The 18,548-nt window shown below is 41.9% G+C and overlaps 1 pseudogene; it reads right to left on the bottom strand.

Annotated features, from left to right (window-relative positions):
• Positions 1 to 6,932: 6,932 nt before the first annotated feature.
• Positions 6,933 to 9,551, bottom strand: LOC122655299 (annotated as a pseudogene).
• Positions 9,552 to 18,548: the final 8,997 nt, after the last annotated feature.

The following is an 18,548-nucleotide window of genomic DNA, read 5'->3' as shown; positions in this document are numbered from 1 at the left end:
CGTAGGCTCGTCTTGCATTTAGCCCGAATCAATTCGATCTAGTCTTCATTGCCTCCACATACCCAAGCCTTCAGATCTTCCTTCTCTCCACTTAACCTTGTGAGACAGAGTCTAGTCACACTGTCATCAGGCATAGACAACATGGATCCACAAGGCAGTGATTCACCAGAAGACCAGCTTGGGCAACAAGTGAATCAGTTGCAGACTGAAATGATAGAAGTTAGGCAGATCATGACACAGATATTGCAGGTAGTGCATGGACAGTCTAGAGTTAAGGCAACACCTATCTTTGATAAAACAGAGCGCAAAGCAACCCCCACATCATCAAGGGCACATGCCAGAATTTTGATTAAAGAAGATGGAGAACCTGCCATTGACACACTTCAAGATCATCCTGAGACTGAAAGGGAGAGAAAATTGAGAGAGAGTTGAAAAATTATAAACTGCAATCAAGGGCAAGGCTCATAGGAAACAAGAAGATGACTTAATGTTCTTTTTGGAACAGAAAATATCAGAGGACTTCAATGGAAGCTTGACAAAATTGATGGTGTAGACGTTGAATTTTGTCACCCCTCAGCGAGGATGACAACCAGACGTGAAAGACTGGCAATGCCCTTTAAACACTTTTTTTTCAGAGTAACCCAGACAACCCCTGTTCCACCTCTAAGGCACCCACGATCCCTTTGTATCCTCAGTGTGGCCTGGCACAAAAGACCTCGATCCTGCATGATGCCCCGGCTTGAAGCCACGGCCCGGCAGCACCGCATGCACCTTGGCACCGCTCAACAGCGTCGCGCCTGGCCACCGCAATGCAGCATCTGGCCATGACAGCGCCGCACCCCACCAGGAATCCACCCTATGACACCCCGTGACAACGCCTCGCCCCAAGCGACGACGCTGCGGGGAACCCAAAATGTGATTTTTTGCCCGGCGGTGCCAGATGAGATTTTTTCCTATAAATACCCCCACCTCTCATTTCAACAAGTTCCAAGTTAAGGAGAGGGGGCACCCCCAGAGCTCCAATTTTTTTTCCCTCTTTTTCCTAGTTTCAGGGCCTTTTCCCAGTCCGATTTCGAGCCTTTGAGCCTCGTCCCTCTATCCGGAGTCCGGGTCCCCTGGATCCGCCTTCCCTAATCCATTTCCACCCAAACCCTAGAAGTCTCCCATGGCCTAGTCACCCTGTCCTATGTCCTAATACCTGGTTTCGAAGCTTTTCGACTCCTTTATTCTGTCCAAGGTCCTAGTACTCGACACTTGTGAGCCGTTACTCTGCCTGACATCCGGGAGATTACTTTTCGAAGCTTTCCGACGTCATTATTCTGTCCGAGATTCTAGTGCCAATACTTATGGGCCGTTACTCTACCCGACATCTGGGCGATTACTTTCTAACGCCGTTACTCTGTCCGACGAAGGACAAAACCAATCTTTTGCCTCCACCTGAGCTGGGGGCACACGATCCATCCCGTATAATTGCATTGGTTTAAAGCATGCCAGTATTTAATTCTTTCATTGCACTTTAATTTCATAACAATGTAGACTTTTAAATTATACTTGTGTAGTGTACAATAGTTAATTTAGATTAGTTTAATATTAAGCAGTTCGCATCATTTTAGCTATACATGTGGAAATAGGACATTCATACAGGGAGAATATTCAAAAACCAGCATCTAGTATAAAGATCATTTTACCCGGGTGAGGTGGGTGCCTAACACCTTTCCACTCTCATAACCTGACAACTTACCCCAAATCTCTGACCAGACCAAACGAAGTCTCGTAGCCCTTCACAGGGCTACACTAATGGGTCCTAGACCCTAATCCTAGGTGGTGACTCCATTTCACTTGATTGTATGACCCCCATCCCCTGATAAATCAATATAACCATTAAGAAGACGCTTTCCTTCTCGCTCTCCAACGGAGGAGCATAACCCCTTTTTCCCCCATAGGGAGGAACGGATCGTCATAGTGGCGACTCCGCTGGAGATTAATGATCAAGCTTTCAATACTAGATGCTACCGTTGAATGCAAGAATATTCTCCCTCCCGCATCATTTGATTGATAAGATGTTTGGCTAACCCCTTTTATGTACTAACTGCATCATGCATCATGTTTGAAGTGAAATCAAACGACGAGGGTACTCCCTGTTGTGCCTTTACCCCCGGGGAGGTGGGGCACATCATATTGAGTACTCTAAAATCGAATGATACCCGCTTCCACCACCACTATCATGCACATACACTCGACATGGAAACACACAGCCCCATGATTAGTCCTTGGATCCCATATGTAGATATGGGTAGTTCACAGCTAAGCCATAGCCCTTGATATTTATTATACGAGTTTAGAATCACCGATGAGGGTATTCACTAGTGTGCCGTGGGGTACTTCGCTACTTAAAAAGGGCACTAGCTTGATTACTCTGAGATCGTGTGACCTACTCTCCAGGTATATTAAAAGAACCAAGTGCCGGCAATTTACGACCACGAGCAATAGATATATCGATTCTGTTAAGGGTAACCTTGTTTTATCCTATCAGCCTACCTATTGCATGCATCATGTAGGAAATTAGACCATATATGATTAGGATACGCCACAAACTAACGTAGTAACCTTTCGGGGATGAAAATGAGGTTCTTGGCAGTATATCCTCCTTAATGTAGTTTAAACGTCATGGGAAAGAGCTCTATTTATCCCTCGAATGTCCCTCGACAGTCCCTCGATAAAAGTGACACAATTGTTTGAGATGGTGTATCAAAAACATGTAGCCTCGATAGTCCCTCAAAAAAGGATACACTGCCCAGGATTTTATGTCAGCAATGGAGCTTTGGTTACCGCAAAATGGAAGGTACCCTACATTAACGAAGGATAGACTGTCGGGAGATCCTTGAGAAGGCCTCTTCGTAACGATCCTAATTCAATCTCTAGGATCCATCAATCAAGGAAGGATTTATGACGAGATTATATCGACTTACAGGGCCATAGGAGTCATTCCTAGGTCATTTTCAAAGTCTGATGAAGATCTCACCACCATTACCCAAGTAAGATGGAGCTAAGAGGTCAGAAACGGATCATTATGCTACCCAACCGCTGCTTGTATATATATGTTTGTATATTTGCCTTGTAAACCAAAACATAAATATGTACATATACATATATACAGAAAAAAAAAATGATAATTTGTTTATCACTTAAAATCCTAAAATGATCTTTTGCCCTTGCAAGGCACAATTCCGCGATGAAAGAACTCTTTGTTGCCTACTTAGGACCGTCAGGCCGGCCAGTTAACTCGGGGCCGACCTCCACTAGTCTCCATCCTCTTTGTCCAATAGAAGTCCTAGCCCATCATCTAGTCCCGCAAGGTAGAGTCCAGTAAAGTCACCTCCTCTTACGAGTACCATGGATCCACCAGAAGCCGGCTCTTCAGAAGAAGTTTTGAGCCAAGAAATGATCAGCATGCGAAGAGAGATGACTGAGATGAAGTAGGTAGTTACACAGATGGTTCAGAAAATGCAAAGTTAGCCTCGAGGGGACAGTGTACAAATCCCCGAAGAACCTAGGGTGACACCAATACCTAGAGCACAACCCAAAGCTGTGATAGAGGAGGAAGAAGTTGTGGTCATCAACACCCATAGAATCCCCCTGAAACTGAAAGAGAGAAACAGATGAGAGAGAAAGTTGAAAAATAGGAGATTGCTGTGCAAGGGAAAGCAGTAGCAAAGCTAGAAGATGATTTGGTCTTCTTCCTGAAGGGGAGAATACCTGAAGACTTCAAGTGGAAGCTTGACAAATTCAACGGGACAGGGGACCCCAAAGCCCACCTAAAAATCTTCATTACTGTGGCCAAGTCATGGGAGCTTACAGAAAACCAAATGGGTCAAGCCTTCCTTTACTCATTGGCTGGATCAGCTCTGAGGTGGCTCACTCAATTAGACCAGACTTAAACTCAAACCTGGTCGACGGTGGTGAAGGAATTCACCAAGCAATATTCTTACAACACTGAGGTAGACATCACTTGGCGTGAGTTGGAAACCTTAAGGCAAGGAGCCGATGAAAGATTTTCTAATTTCATTATGAACTTCCGCGAGAAGGCGCCTAGGATGTGGAAACATCCAAATGAAGCAGAACAAGTGGAAATGATACTAGAGAACTTGCATAGAGAGTACCATGACCGCCTCTACTGTCATCACTGTTGGATGTAACGTTTATGTGTCCATCAAACGCAATTTAATTTGATTAAATTAATTAATTTAGTTTTATTTAATTATGTGCTTGTCATAATTGTATATTGTATCTGCCCAATTCAAACCATTTTGTTCACAACTACGGATAGATTTGGACAATCTGTTCTATGGTTGCTATATTTTACATTCGTACAATAGTGATTGGATTAAAATATAAATATAGGCACATTTTATGTTGAACATGATCCACGAGGATTCCCGAATTATTCACTGTCAAGTTGTAGTTGCAACGGGAATCTCTGGTAGTTATTTTCTCTATACTTGAGAGGCACTTGCCATTTTGTTTATGTTCTGTACATTTATGGTGTGTCAATGGTTGATGTTTACCGAAAGGACTGACTATATATCGGCCGATTGGTGTGCACAGTGTAAATAGTTATGGATGTGATGCTCAATAAATTTTCCACTGCTCGTAAAGGGAGAACACCAAAAGGAGAGTGAACGGATTTGATTGTACCAAATCCAGGGCCTTGGTATTTTGTAAAGTGTTTAAAAAGAGTATTTTATTTTATTAATATTAAATTAAATGTATTTTGGAAAAGAGTTTTCAAAGAGTTTTATGGTCAATCTAAGTCCTCCATATTCTCGTGATAAATTATAATGGACCCGGATTGTGGTGATGACATTTATTCCATGGTTGCGATGGCCTATTATAGGTGTTAGTAGTGTGGGGAAAAAATGTAATAAAATTACGTACTGCAAGGGGTTTTTCAGGTTACGTCCTGGTAGGATCATCATTTACTATAATTTTGGATAGGTTTTATCCTTATGTGTAATTTAGGATAATCTTATGGGCTACCCTTTAGGATCACACCACTTGGTTAGATCTGGACCATAGGTTTGCCACCTCCTCAATTAGGTCTATATATATATAAAGAGACCTAAGGCCAAAGATGATTGATGATGATAGAGAAAAAATCATTAGAACAATTTGCACAAAATTGTGAGAGAGCTTAGAGAGAGAAAAAAAGGTCTTCTTCTTCCTCAAGCACTATTGGCCATTGGAGGTGAAGCAAGTTTGGGGGATCTTCTTCAAGTGTTGCATTCCTTTGGAGGAACACACCATTTGAGTGTTCTAGGTGACCTTGCTCTCCCCTTGAGGTTAGTACATTAATGTGTTTATTGAGATCCTTGCATGCTCATAAAAAAAAAGGGGGTCCATGGGGGTTGGGGAAGATGATGATTTTTGAAATTTTTTATGTGTGCATGTGATGTAGATTTAAAAAGTTTATATTTTTCATGTCAAATTCCATCTTGTAAGCTCCATTAATGGAGTTCTAGTTGAAGCTATTTTAATGGAGATTGCTTGAAGATGCTCTAATTGTGTTTTGAACACAATAGGACTTTTAGCAAAGTTTCCTAATTAGATTAGAAAAATTGGATTTGTGAGCAAGACTGCCTAATTAGATTAGGAAACTTATATTTGAATTAATTTTCTATTTTGGATAGAAATCAAATCTAATTAAGTTGTTCACAATATAATGAGAATTTAAAAGCAGTGGGATTCTGATTTCCTATTTTGAATCAAACTCTAACTATTTTCTCTCATGAATGGAAATTGATTTTAAATAGGAATCCTAACTTGATTAGGAAAGTCCAAATTAAAATAGGATTCTATTTAATTGCAAATTGACCCATGGGACCCACTTTATTAATACATGGGTTGGACCCATGGGACCCACACGGTTCGGCCTTGGGCCGACCCACATGGGTTAGACCCATGGGCCGGTCCATGTGGATCGGGACCCATGGGCCGACCAGAATTATAAATAAAAAAGGGAAAATTACACTGCCACCCCCTGAGGTTTGTATTAAATACAGAACGATCCCCTGTGTTTCTAAATTATACAGCTACACCCCCTGAGGTTTGGTTAGTTGTTACAGACAACCCCACTCTGTTATATCATTCCTGTTAAGTGGTACTGTGTTGGTAATTCATGATTTAAAATGACTAATATACCCCTAATTCTCAATTTTTTTCCTTTTTACTAATTTTACTCTTGAAACAAACTTAATGGGACCCACCATCCCTCCTCCTCCTTCTTCTTCTTCTTCTTCTTCTTCTTCTTCTTCTCTGCAACCCCACTGGCCCCACCACCTGCTGCAACTCAATCCCACCCGCCCTACCCCCCTGCAACCTAACAACACCAGTCCCCACCCTCCCTGATGATCAATTCAACTAACTACTACTATTGGTAGCAAAAGACTCAAAGTCTCTGCGAGATCTACAGGTTCAGATTAAAGGTGAGTTTTCGTTCCTCATCTTCTCCACCATCACGCATGGTCGAGAGCGATGAGTTTTTGTTCCTCATCTTCTCCACCATCTCCGGCAGCATTTCCCTGATCGGCCTACACTTGTAGGTGTCATAATCCACTTCCCAGAGCCCCAGTCCGTGCAAGTCCTCAGGTTCCCCCATTAGCCCCACTAGAACCAGCCGGTCGTAAAAAACGATGAGCGTTACTCCCTCCAGGAGTCCATAGACCCCCAATACGTGGAAACTGGAAAGCATTTAAACAATGTTGGAGAAAAAGCTAAAAAACAAGAGAGCCATTATACAAATAAAATACAAGAATATAAAACTCAAGGCGAAGGAATGATGAGTGATTAATGGGCAAATGAAAAAAAATTTAGAAAAAGGGTCGCGACAAGCGAGCAAGAACAACCAGAGGTAGGAGACTTGGCCCTTCTTTTTTTTTTGGTGGTCACCTCTGCGTGGAACCGAGGTCGTCCAGACTTGAAGGATCGGCGGTGGGTGCAGCGCCACCGGCGACGGAAAGCAGTTGAGTGAGGGTGGTCATGGCTCTGACTTACTTCTCCAAGGCTGCTATGTAATCTGTGGCTTCCTCGAGAAGATCAGGGAAGAGGAGTTTCCGGCATCCTGGAACTAAGCTTCCAAGGACACGCACCTTCCGTTGAACCGTTGGCAACCTCTTGACTTTTTTCTAGGCAAGGATGCTAATCCCCCCTCATCTCGTGGATCTACAGTTGTCGGGGATAGCTACTCTCTGCTTCCTCTACTTGTCAGGATCACTCGACTCCATCTCGTTCGTCCCTTCGCTGCTACGGCTAAGACCATGTCTGTTGCTTCTCTCACGGCACGACCCCCGCACAGGATAGATTTCGCTGGACAAGGAGAATCAGAAGTGGAAGAAGAAGAAGAAGAAGAAGATGCCGGTGCTAGTGAAGGTGAAGGATTACGACGAACTTGACGCAGAGCTTTGATGAGCTTGGAGGAATAACTCTGTTGTTCTCAAGGGGATTTCTATCTCGTCTGGTTCTGATTCTTGCTCGGATTCGAAGGTTTCTTCTTCCTCTTCTTTTTGGACTCTCGGGATCTCTCGGTGTTGGTTTCAGGATTCAAGATCAGGGGCGACGCCACACAAGTGGCGCTTTCACATGGTGCCAATTCAAGTGGAAGGGATCGAAGGAGAAAGAGAATCTGGTGGAGTGGGACGAAGGTTGCAGCAGTGGTGGGGTGGTGGTTGAAGAAGAACAAGAAAGAAGAAGAAGAAGAAATAGTGGTGGGTCCCACTTTTTTATGTTAGAAAAATAAAAAATTAGAATAGGGTTATTTTAATTGAAGGGTAAAGTTGGTATTTAAAATATATTATTTAACACCGTTCACTCACCGTCCACTTAGGGGGTCTGGTTGTATATTTTAGAAACACAGGGGGTCATTCTATATTTTATATAAACCTTAGGGGGTGGCACTGTAACTTACCCATAAAAAATGTTTTGAATGAAGTATATGCAAATTTTATTTTTTAATTTAAGGTTCCACTTGGTGTGATTAATTGAGAATTGATTTGACATCGAGTTTTATGAGAACCGAAGTGCATTTTCATTCTAACATTGTTTAATTAAAGAAATTTTAGAATAGTTCTTGAAATTGTGTAATTAAACAAGTCTGTATAAAATTATAATTTTGCCCTCATTGCATTTTATTATGAGATAATATAGAGAATGCAATGATTTCTTGAGTACATGCCTACCTATCATGTATAGATTGCATATCCAAGTGTTGGGTATTAAAGTTGATACTTAAATCATTTTTAAAGAGTTAAAAGTTGGATTATGAGATTCATGTGGTACTAGCACTTTGATTTTGAGCAATTAATCTAACCATTTATTTTGTAGCATGGAATGGTCATGGCATTAAGTATGTGATGGTTGTTTTATATTTATGTCACTTTTTAATTTCCCCCCCTCTTCTTACCCCATTCTAAATGGTTGTGTCCCCCTTGGGTAGCCCTATATTTGGAGGGTTGGTTTTCCAAGGTTTTCTAAATGGTTGTAAAATTTTAATCTTTATTTTGAAATTCATGAGATGTAATTTAATTTTAAAATCCAATGGATATAACCGCTTGAAGACATGAGATGATCTTTGAGATGAAAGAAGAGGAATGTGACTTCAAGGAAGACAAATTTTTGAGTGGATGCTTCTCAAGTTTCAAGGAGTTGAAGCCCTTCGAGAATCCCATGATCATACCATATTATTGCTTACTTTATTTGCTTTATATGGTTTGCTACATGTTAGTACATAGGGTAATATTTACTTGTGCGCGTTAGTAGATGTATGTGATGTATGATGGTTAAGAGTAACATGGTTAATGTGTAGTAATGTTAAAATTACCTTAATACCCTTGACTAAGTAAAACAAGTAATAGTGCGGGAAGCTTTAACGGTTAGAATCCCATGGCCTCCTATCTCGATGAGAGAATGGACTATCCATAGACCACTTTGGGAACTCCGAAAGGCTGACCTTAGTGATCAGTGGATAAGTAGCATCCTCCCATCTCCGGCGTGATAGAAACAATCATAGTAAATAGGTATAGCCTGAGTGTCAGCATTACCTAAGAGCCATGAATTATTTTGAGGAGATAGGTACCTACTTGACTTGAGTGTGCAGTGAACTCCGAAAGTCTAAGCTGTCACTCAGGTGGCCAAAGTATATTGGAGGTCAACCCTTATATTAGGGTATTAACAGTAAAGTATATACATAGTGAACTCCGAAAGGCTAAGCTATGCATATTAAAGGCTTAAAAGACTCCAATTCACATTTTCGACTGAGAGGGATGTTGATTTTGTGAGTTACCATTGGAATGTGATGCATGTTTCCTTAATTATTTCGATGGTATGGTTGCTAATTAATTGTTTGTACGTTATTTGTAGACCCTAACTTCCATCAATATGACCAACAACGCCGCCTTCAATTCCCTACTTAATGACAATAGACTGACCAAGACTAATTACCCCGAGTGGAAGCGAAAGCTTATACTCGTTCTGAAGGCAGAGAAGATCCACCATGTCATTTCTACTGATGGACCTCCCTTACCCCACACCACTGAAGGTGACGACTATGTGGCTTGGGAGACCTTCAAAGAGAAGGACGCTCGGCCACCACCTATATTCTTAGCTCCATTGATAAGAACCTCCAGAGCTCATGTGATGCCCTGGAATCCGCCAAGGATGTGATGGAACACTTAGAGTAGACTTTTGGCAAGCAAGATTGTCTTGTACGCCAAATAATCTCCTCAACGATGTTCTCTGCAAAGATGCATGACAGTACCACAATCCAGGATTATATGATGAAGCTTACCAAGCTCTTCTCTGGATTGGAGAATAAGGGTACTCTATTTGAGTTGGACTTCCTGACGCCTATAGCTCCTTCATCATGAACTTCCACATGAATAAAGTAGTGGTTAACAACATTTCTGAGCTTACTAACATCCTTATAGAAGCAGAAAGTATGTTTAAGAAAAATAAGGTTGTTTCTCTTGTTATTGAGAAGAGTTCTCAGGGTTCAAAGAACAAGAAAATGAAGAGGACTAAGAAAAGAAAGAAAGGCAAGTCAACCGGTGCAAAAGAGGGAGGAGTGTAGAAGAAAAAGGCCAAAGCTGACAAAGGAAAGTGTTTCTATTGTGGCAAGACTAGACACTGGAAGAGAAACTGCCCAGAGTACCTAGCTTCCTTGAAGAAGGACAAGCCAGAGACAGATATTTTTGAATCTTTTGTTGTTTCTAAATCTCTTATGTTGGTTGGACCAACTAACATGTGGTGTGTGGACTCTGGGTCCACCGCACACATTTGCAATAAGTTGCAAGGGTTTCAGGAGAATAGAAGGACAAGAAGGAATGAGATCACCCTCAAAGTTGGAACTAGAGATGAAGCTGAAGTAGTAGCTGTAGGAACTTTTTTCATTTGTTTTAGCAATGCTGGTTATTTGAAACTTAATAATTGTTATTACGTACTTGGATTTAGTAGGAATTTGATTTCGGTTTCAAGACTTATTGGTGATGGGTATAAGGTTTTATTTGATAATGATATGATCATTACTCTTTAGGGCAAGTTTATTGCCTCTGGTTTAAATTGAATGGCCTTTACTTTCTCAATTCTATCTTGAATGAATCCGATGATTCTAGCATGAATGATAATGTAATGAGAAAGTACTCTCTAGATAATCAAACGTATTTATGGCATCTTAGACTAGGCCACATAGGGATTGATAGGATAAACAGGTTAGTTAAGGATGGACCTCTTGAAAGTTTAGAGGTTCTGCCATTTCCAACCTGTGAATCATGTCTACAAGGTAAAATGGCCAAGTTACCCTTTCCTAAGAAAGGAGGAAGAGCCAATGGAACGTAAGATTTAATCCACTCAGACATTTGTGGACCTCTGAATATCACTGCTAGGTAGGGATATCAGTACTTCGTCACTTTCACCGATGACTATTCACGTTATGGCTATGTTTATCTAATGCATCGCAAATCGAAAACCTTTGAAAAGTTCAAAGAGTTCCAAGCCGAGGTTGAGAACCAATTAGATAGGCATATTAAATGCCTCAGATTCGATCGGGGAGATGAATACTTATCCGACGAATTCTTGGACCACTTACGAGATAAGGGGATCTTATCACAGCTGACGACACTAGGCACACCACAACAAAACGGTGTGCCAGAGCATAGAAACAGAACTTTGTTAGACATGGTTCGATCTATGCTCACCTATTCTCAGCTGCACTTGTCATTTTGGGGATATGCATTGGAAACAGCTATATACATTCTAAACAGGGTTCCAAGCGAGTCTGTGCCCAAGACACCATATGAGTTGTGGACAGGGCGCAAGCCTAGTCTACGAGACTTTAAGGTATGGGGTTGTGTTTCACATGTAAAACGACAGCATGCAGACAAGTTTGAACCCAGGACTAATAGTTGCCATTTCCTAGGCTACCCCAAAGGCACTGTGGGTTACTATTTCTATAACTTAACAGAGAAAAAGGTGTTTATAAGTAAACACGCCATGTTTCTCAAGGATGACCAAATTGCACCCAAAACTGAGCCGGTTATAATTCAAGAGTTGGATAACATGGATACTCAGATGGTCCCAAAATCACCACCCATTAAAACTTCACCACTGGTGATGAATCCTATAGAGCCTAGGCGCAGTGGGAGAACAGTCAGGGCTCCTGACCATTTGGTTTTCTTTAGCGAGGAATCAAACAAAGTAGAAGAGTTCTACATGGTCACCGATACTTCGGATACAGATCCCTGCACCTACCAAGAGGCTATAGGAGATGGGGATGCTACTAGATGGTTAGATGCTATGAAAGCCAAAATGAACTCTATGTACTCCAATGATAATTGGACTCTAGTGGATCCACCTGAAGGCATTAAGCCTATAGGATGCAAATGGATCTACAAGAAGAACAAAGGCGCTGATGGAAGCATGGAGAGATATAAGGCAAGGTTGGTAGCCAAGGGCTATACCCAAAGAGAAGGCATAGACTATGAGGAGACCTTATTGCCAGTCGCAATGTTAAAATCCATTCGGATTTTACTTGCCATAGCGGCACACTTCGATTATGAGATCTGGTAGATGGATGTCCAGACAGCCCATCTTGATGAGGACATTTACGTGTCTCAGCCAGAGGGGTTCATTTCCCATGGAGAAGAGAACAAAGTCTACAAATTGTTGAAGTCAATTTATGGACTTAAACAAGCATCTAGAAGCTGGAACATCAGGTTTGATCAAACGATCAAAGAGTTTGGTTTTGATCAGAATGTTGATGAGCCATGTGTCTACAAGAAATTCAGTGGGAGTTCGGTCTGTTTCCTTGTCCTATATGTAGATGACATACTTCTCATTGGGAATGATGTTGGAATGCTCACTTCTGTTAAGAAATGACTTTCCACCAACTTCTCGATGAAAGACCTGGGTGATGCCACGTATATACTAGGCATCAAGATAGTCAGAGACAGGAAACGTAAAATTTTAGGTCTGTCCCAAGCTAATTACATAGACAAAGTTCTGGAGAGGTTTAGAATGAAAGATTCTAAAAGAGGAAACGTTCCCTTTAGACATGGCACAACACTTTCTAAGTCACAATGTCCACAGACCCCTGAGGACATAGAGACTATGAAAGGGGTTCCATATGCTTCGGCCGTTGGAAGCCTCATGTATGCAATGCTATGTACCAGACCAGATATTTGTCATGCAGTTGGTATGGTTAGTCGATTCCAATCAAACCCTGGACAGGAACATTGGACAGATGTTAAGTGCATCATGAAGTACTTGAGAAGAACAAAGGATTATTTTCTTGTTTATGGTGTAGATAACTTATCAGTAGTAGGGTACACAGACTCTGATTTTCAGTCAGATAAAAATGACTAGAAATCGACATCTAGCATTATATGTATGCTAGGAGGAGGGGCTGTCATATGGAAGAGTGCAAAGCAGAAGTCAACGATGGATTTCGTAACTGAGGCTGAGTACTTAGCAGCTAAGGAAGGGGTATGGCTGAGAAAATTTCTCGCCGACATGGAGGTAGTACCTAACCTCGTTAAAGACCCTATGACTTTGTTATGTGATAACAAAGGAGTCATTGCTCAAGCTAAGGAACCAAGAGCAAATCAGAAGAACAAGCACGTGGAGCGCAAGTATCATCTCATTCGAGAGATAATACAAAGAGGGGACGTATCGATTGCCAAAGTTGATTCTGTAGATAATTTATCCGACCCCTTAACCAAGGGACTTACTCTAGTAGTATTTAATAGACATGTTAAGAACATGGGGATAAAACCTGTTGGACATTGGGTTTAATTTACAAGTGGGAGAATCACATCAAAACCTCTGAAGCACTCATAGCTACAGGAAAGCGAATTGAAGACAAGCTCTTCAAAGGAAAGCAAGCTCAGGCTTCAACTAAGGAGGCCTTTGGACCTTATCCTAATAAGAACAACAAAGTAGGAAGAGGGAAGGGACCCGAAGTGAATGCGGTCACCACTGGTCAGTACACTGAGAAGAAGATTTCGCCGATAGTCACTGCACCATTGGTTATCCAAGCAGAATAGTCAGCTCCTCCTAGACAGTTTACTTTTGGCAATATGACTCCTACTCGCCTCTTCTTTAAGCTCAAGAGGGAAGGGATGCTGGATGTTGTACCACCAAGACATGTAGATTTGGCCAATCCGCCTCCAGGATACAAGTCAGAGTTACATTGCTACTATCACAATTAGAAAGTTCACAAGACCGACAGATGCATACACCTCAAGCACGCCATACAAGACTTGATCTACACAAGGAAGATAACATTGAAAATGGAACAATAGCCCAATGTAACTACTAAGCCTTTGCTAAATCATAGGGTAAATATGTTGTAAGAGGATGTCACTTGTGAGGATTCGATGGTCCTGATTCAACCTGTGAAGCAAGAACGGAGGGTGATAGATTCTCGAATTTATAGGGCTATCCTAGCAGCCCAAACTAAGGAGAGTGAGAAGAAAAGAAAAGAAAAGAATTGGAGGCACTAAGACAAAAGATAAATGAAGGATTCTACGACTTCGTCAAAAGATTCTGTGAAGAAGCTGAACAAATACAACCTCGCCTAACGGAGGAAGTGCAAGTGGGGATAATCCTTGAAAATCTGCATGGAATATATCATGAATATCTTTACCCTCAGCGGCGTGAGATACTGGAAGAATTCACCACCCTAAATGGGTCACTTGATGAAGATAAACTTGACTCCCCGAGATCGTCCATGGAATCTGTGAATGCCTTGGCAGAAGGGACAACAGGTTTGGACCCAACCTCACTGATTCGGCCCATAGGGGTCCCTTGAAGGAGTTAAAGAGAATTTGGAGGGAAGCATCTCATGTGGCAGATGGACCTCCTAGCAGAAGCAAGGACTAAGATTAGTAATTTCCTAAGAGTTATGTATAAAGAAGAGATGATTGAAAGGCAGCCAACACCATTCGTGGCCGAAACCGATACGCTCGGAAGACGAGAGCGAAAAGGATGATGGTGTGTGCCTATTGTGCAAGAACCAACTGCAATGGAAAGTTCAAAGATGATGCGCAGCAATGTGACCAAGGGAAGGGCCTAGCCTCTGACCACCGAACTATGAAACTGGAATATCTAGAGAATGGGCTACATAGCCTTGGGCCTTATATGCAATTGAAAAAGTTTGGGTTCACCGATTATGAGATCAGCCACATGAACACATGTGGAAAATTTAGAAGATGAAGAAGAATGCACTGACCTAACAGTTCACAGTCAACCCATTGGGGAAGAGCCACCTGAGGGTAACATGAAAGCCATTGAAGAGGTCACGCCAAACTTGATCCAAGCCATATCTGCAGTAGCCATTGACAAGACTCTCTCTGGATACACTTTCCTTGTCCAGATGGGAGGAAACACCGACGACAGTGAAGAAAAAGACTTTGAGTCACAATCTGAAGATGAGTTCTCCATTGAAACTATAATAAACAATATTAGAGCAGACAATAATGGAATGGACCCAACTAATTTCATCCAATCCATCCCTCCTGGAAATGAGGGAAGTAGCAGCAGTGAGGAAGAAAGATCTCTAGAAAATCCGAAAAGGGTATGGTTCATCAAAGAAGAGGACTTTAACAGATGGGGTATGAGCGTCTTCCATGAAGGGCAAGACATCCTTGAGCTAATATCCACAGCCCATGACATTATGTACAAAGCTACCTCTAGCTTCCCGAACATGGTGTGAGGTCACTTGGCGGAGCAAGTTGAAAAGATAGAATTACCAGCAGAAGAAGATGTGCATCAGAGAATATTGCATGAGTTGAGAAATCTGGCTTGGCGGAATCTTGCCTTACCAAAGGATTTCTTTGGGGATCCACCTCAAGATCCTATGTTATACTTAGATGACTTCCCCTATGCTGGTCCGCCGAGAATGATAGAGGAATGGGAAAATTGGGTCAGTAACATCAATATTGGAGATCCGTATCTTGATCCAACAAAAAAAATGCACTATGTTGATAGCAATAGGGGAGAAGAAGGTGACCCAGGTCATCAAGATTCTGAAGAACAGTCAGATGGAGAAACATCCAACGAAAGTCTGAACAATGAAGTAATGAATGAAGACATTAGTAGTAAACTACTTAGCAAATTGTCTGAAATGGAGTAAGAACCTATTGTCAACCAGTATGAGAAAATCTATGGGTCAAGAGCTTGGTCCCTTCCATTCGAAGTAAGAGGGATCCTTAGAATGGTTGATAAGATTCATCAAATGCTCTTTAAGGCAGCACTTTTGGACAAAAGATATCATGAAGAACTACAACGATGACAGCCAGGCAGTAAATGAAAAATGGCCATTACCTCAAGTCATAAAAGAATTGGAAGATGTGGTCACCCTCGTGTTCACTCTAATAAGAGATTTATGCAAAAATCCCCCAGCGTCTCCAGATCGTGGAAGTGAGGAGTATCACGAATGGGCACAAGCACATGATAGGTTCTACCTCTACAACATCAACACGGATGAACAAATGAGAGATCCCACAAAGAACATTCATCCTATAATCTCCAATGATGAAGAAACATCAGAAGATGAGGAACATTTCGAGTCCTTAGCTGAAGCCATGAGGTTCCAGAAGTTAGCCAGTGAAATCTTCAAAATAATCCAACAGATGATGCCAGTTGGCCCGCGAAAACCAGATATTGACCAACTTATCAGACACCTCTGGGGAAAGAAAGAGGCTCTGCTAAAGATCTTGCAAAAGGCCCCAAAGGATGATCGTTGCCTTGAAGGCAGAAAGCGAAGTTACTTGTCTAAGAAGGAAGAGCCAAATGGTAGGAACCCTTGTGATAACTGAAAGTGACCTGGAGGATGACGAGCTATGCCCGGTGGAGCTCATTGTCAAAGGAAAAGAACTTAAAGTATTAAAGACCCAGAGTGGAAGAAATTTCAAAGATAAAGGTCTGATTGTAGAGAAACCATACGCACTTGCCTTACCTCAGAGCAAGTATGAGCCAGAAAACCAAGTGTTCAATCAACTGAAGAAGCTACAAGCTAACATCTCTGTCTGGGGGTTGTTGATGGCCTCCCCACCATATCGGGAAGCAGTCCTGAAAGCACTTAACAAAATTCAAGTACCAATACAAATGGGCCCAGAAGAACTTTCAAACATCGTGGGGGCTACCTATGCCACACATTTTCTCTCGTTCTTTGGAGATGATCTGCCACCTGGAGGGAAGAATTATAATCGGGCGTTGCACATTACAGTAGAATGTAATGGGAACCGGGTCCCCCAAGTCTTGATAGATACGGATCAGCTCTCAACGTCATACCTCTCAAGGTCGCAAGCTATATAGGGGTAGACCTCACTCGTATGAAGCCCTCTTCTCAGACAATCCGAGCATATGACAACACAAGAAGGAAAGTTCTGGGAGTTTTGACCACTGATATCTGAGTTGGACCTACTCAGTTCATAGTGTAATGTCAAGTGATTGACATTCAAGCATCATTCAATATGCTATTAGGACGACCCTAACTACATTCCGTAGGGGCAATGGCCTCAAGTCTACAACAGAAAATGAAGTTTATCCATAAAGGGAAGATGATCATTATCTTTGATGATCCAGAAATAGTCCACACCTTGGCAAGCATTGAGGTAGGAGTAGAAACTCCAGAAGACACCCAGCTAGGTGGATTCGAGATTGGGGCAATCGGTGTGACAACCTCAGAAGTAAGAGAGATAATCCCATTCAGATATCCATCCATATGGAATAAGACAACTTTGAAGATGATGAACAACATAGAATATTTCCCGAGGCTTGGACTGGGAAAGAATCAGCAAGGGATTCTTGAATTCCCTGAGTTTCCAACTTACAACCACCTCCACGGACTGGGATATGAAGCACCAAGAAAGGAAGGCAAACTTGAAAAAAGCCAAAAATGTAAGAAGGCGAGCACCGCCATAGGACCATCTCCATATTTCAAGACTTTGAACGGATATTTTGTCAAGGAAGGGGAGAACTTCCCATACTGCGGGAACATTGAGTCTTGATTTGATCATGACAAGGGAAGCCTCCAGCCGGGATTTTAAGTCTTCTTTCAAGACAACATCGAATGGATGACACTAGAAGTGGAACAAGTAGAATTGAAAGCAGCCAAAAAAGAATTGAGCATCAAATGATTGTTTGAGAGAGCCATGATTTCTGCAAGGGACGAAGAAGGAGCCAAAACCTCATCTTTTGATTCACCCTCTTCAAGAACCAATTATAAACTGGATCAGTGTCTCTGAAAGGTTTAAGAAAATAGAGTCTCAAGGAGTGTTCAACTCCGAACTAGTCTCATATGTTAATAAGCCTATTGTAATTAAGGAAGGTAGTACCTTCTAGCCTGTCGAGTAAAGTCAACCATTCCAAGTATGTCTCTTCTTCTTCTTCCGATTCATCTTCCGATGATGAGGATATCCTTGAACAACATCACTTAATAAAACAACTAAAGCAAAGAAAAGCCTAGCCTATCCGAGAGGACACGTGTCTTATAAATCTGGGAACAAAACAGTGTCCCCGAATGGTTAAAATTGGCTCCTCACTCGATAAGGAGGAAGTTAGTCAGATGACAGCCCTGTTGAAAGAATTCCAAGAAGTGTTTGCATGGTCCTACGAAGATATGCCAGGCATCGATCCAAAGATAGTACAACATCAACTGTCCATATATCCAGACGCTTGGCCAGTCAAACAGAAGCCCAGAAGAATGCGGCCTGAATGGAGTGAAAAGATTAGAGAGGAACTCGTCAAGCAGTGGAATGCAGGATTTCTCTAAGTGGTACAGTACCCTCAATGGTTGTCCAATATTGTCCCAGTTCCCAAGAAATATGGGAAAGTATAGATGTGTGTGGATTTTTGAGACCTCAACAAAGTCAGCCCCAAGGACGATTTCCCATTGCCGCACATTGACTTACTAGTAGATAACACAGCAAAGCATGCCCTATTGTCATTTATGGATAGATTCTCTGGGTATAATCAAATTAGCATGTGTCCAAAGGATA

The sequence above is a fragment of the Telopea speciosissima genome, chromosome 3 (assembly GCF_018873765.1).
Source record: "Telopea speciosissima isolate NSW1024214 ecotype Mountain lineage chromosome 3, Tspe_v1, whole genome shotgun sequence".
NCBI classification, from domain to species: domain Eukaryota; kingdom Viridiplantae; phylum Streptophyta; class Magnoliopsida; order Proteales; family Proteaceae; genus Telopea; species Telopea speciosissima.
The sequence above is the reverse complement of the archived record's forward strand: the minus strand, read 5'-3'. Positions and strand labels throughout refer to the sequence as shown.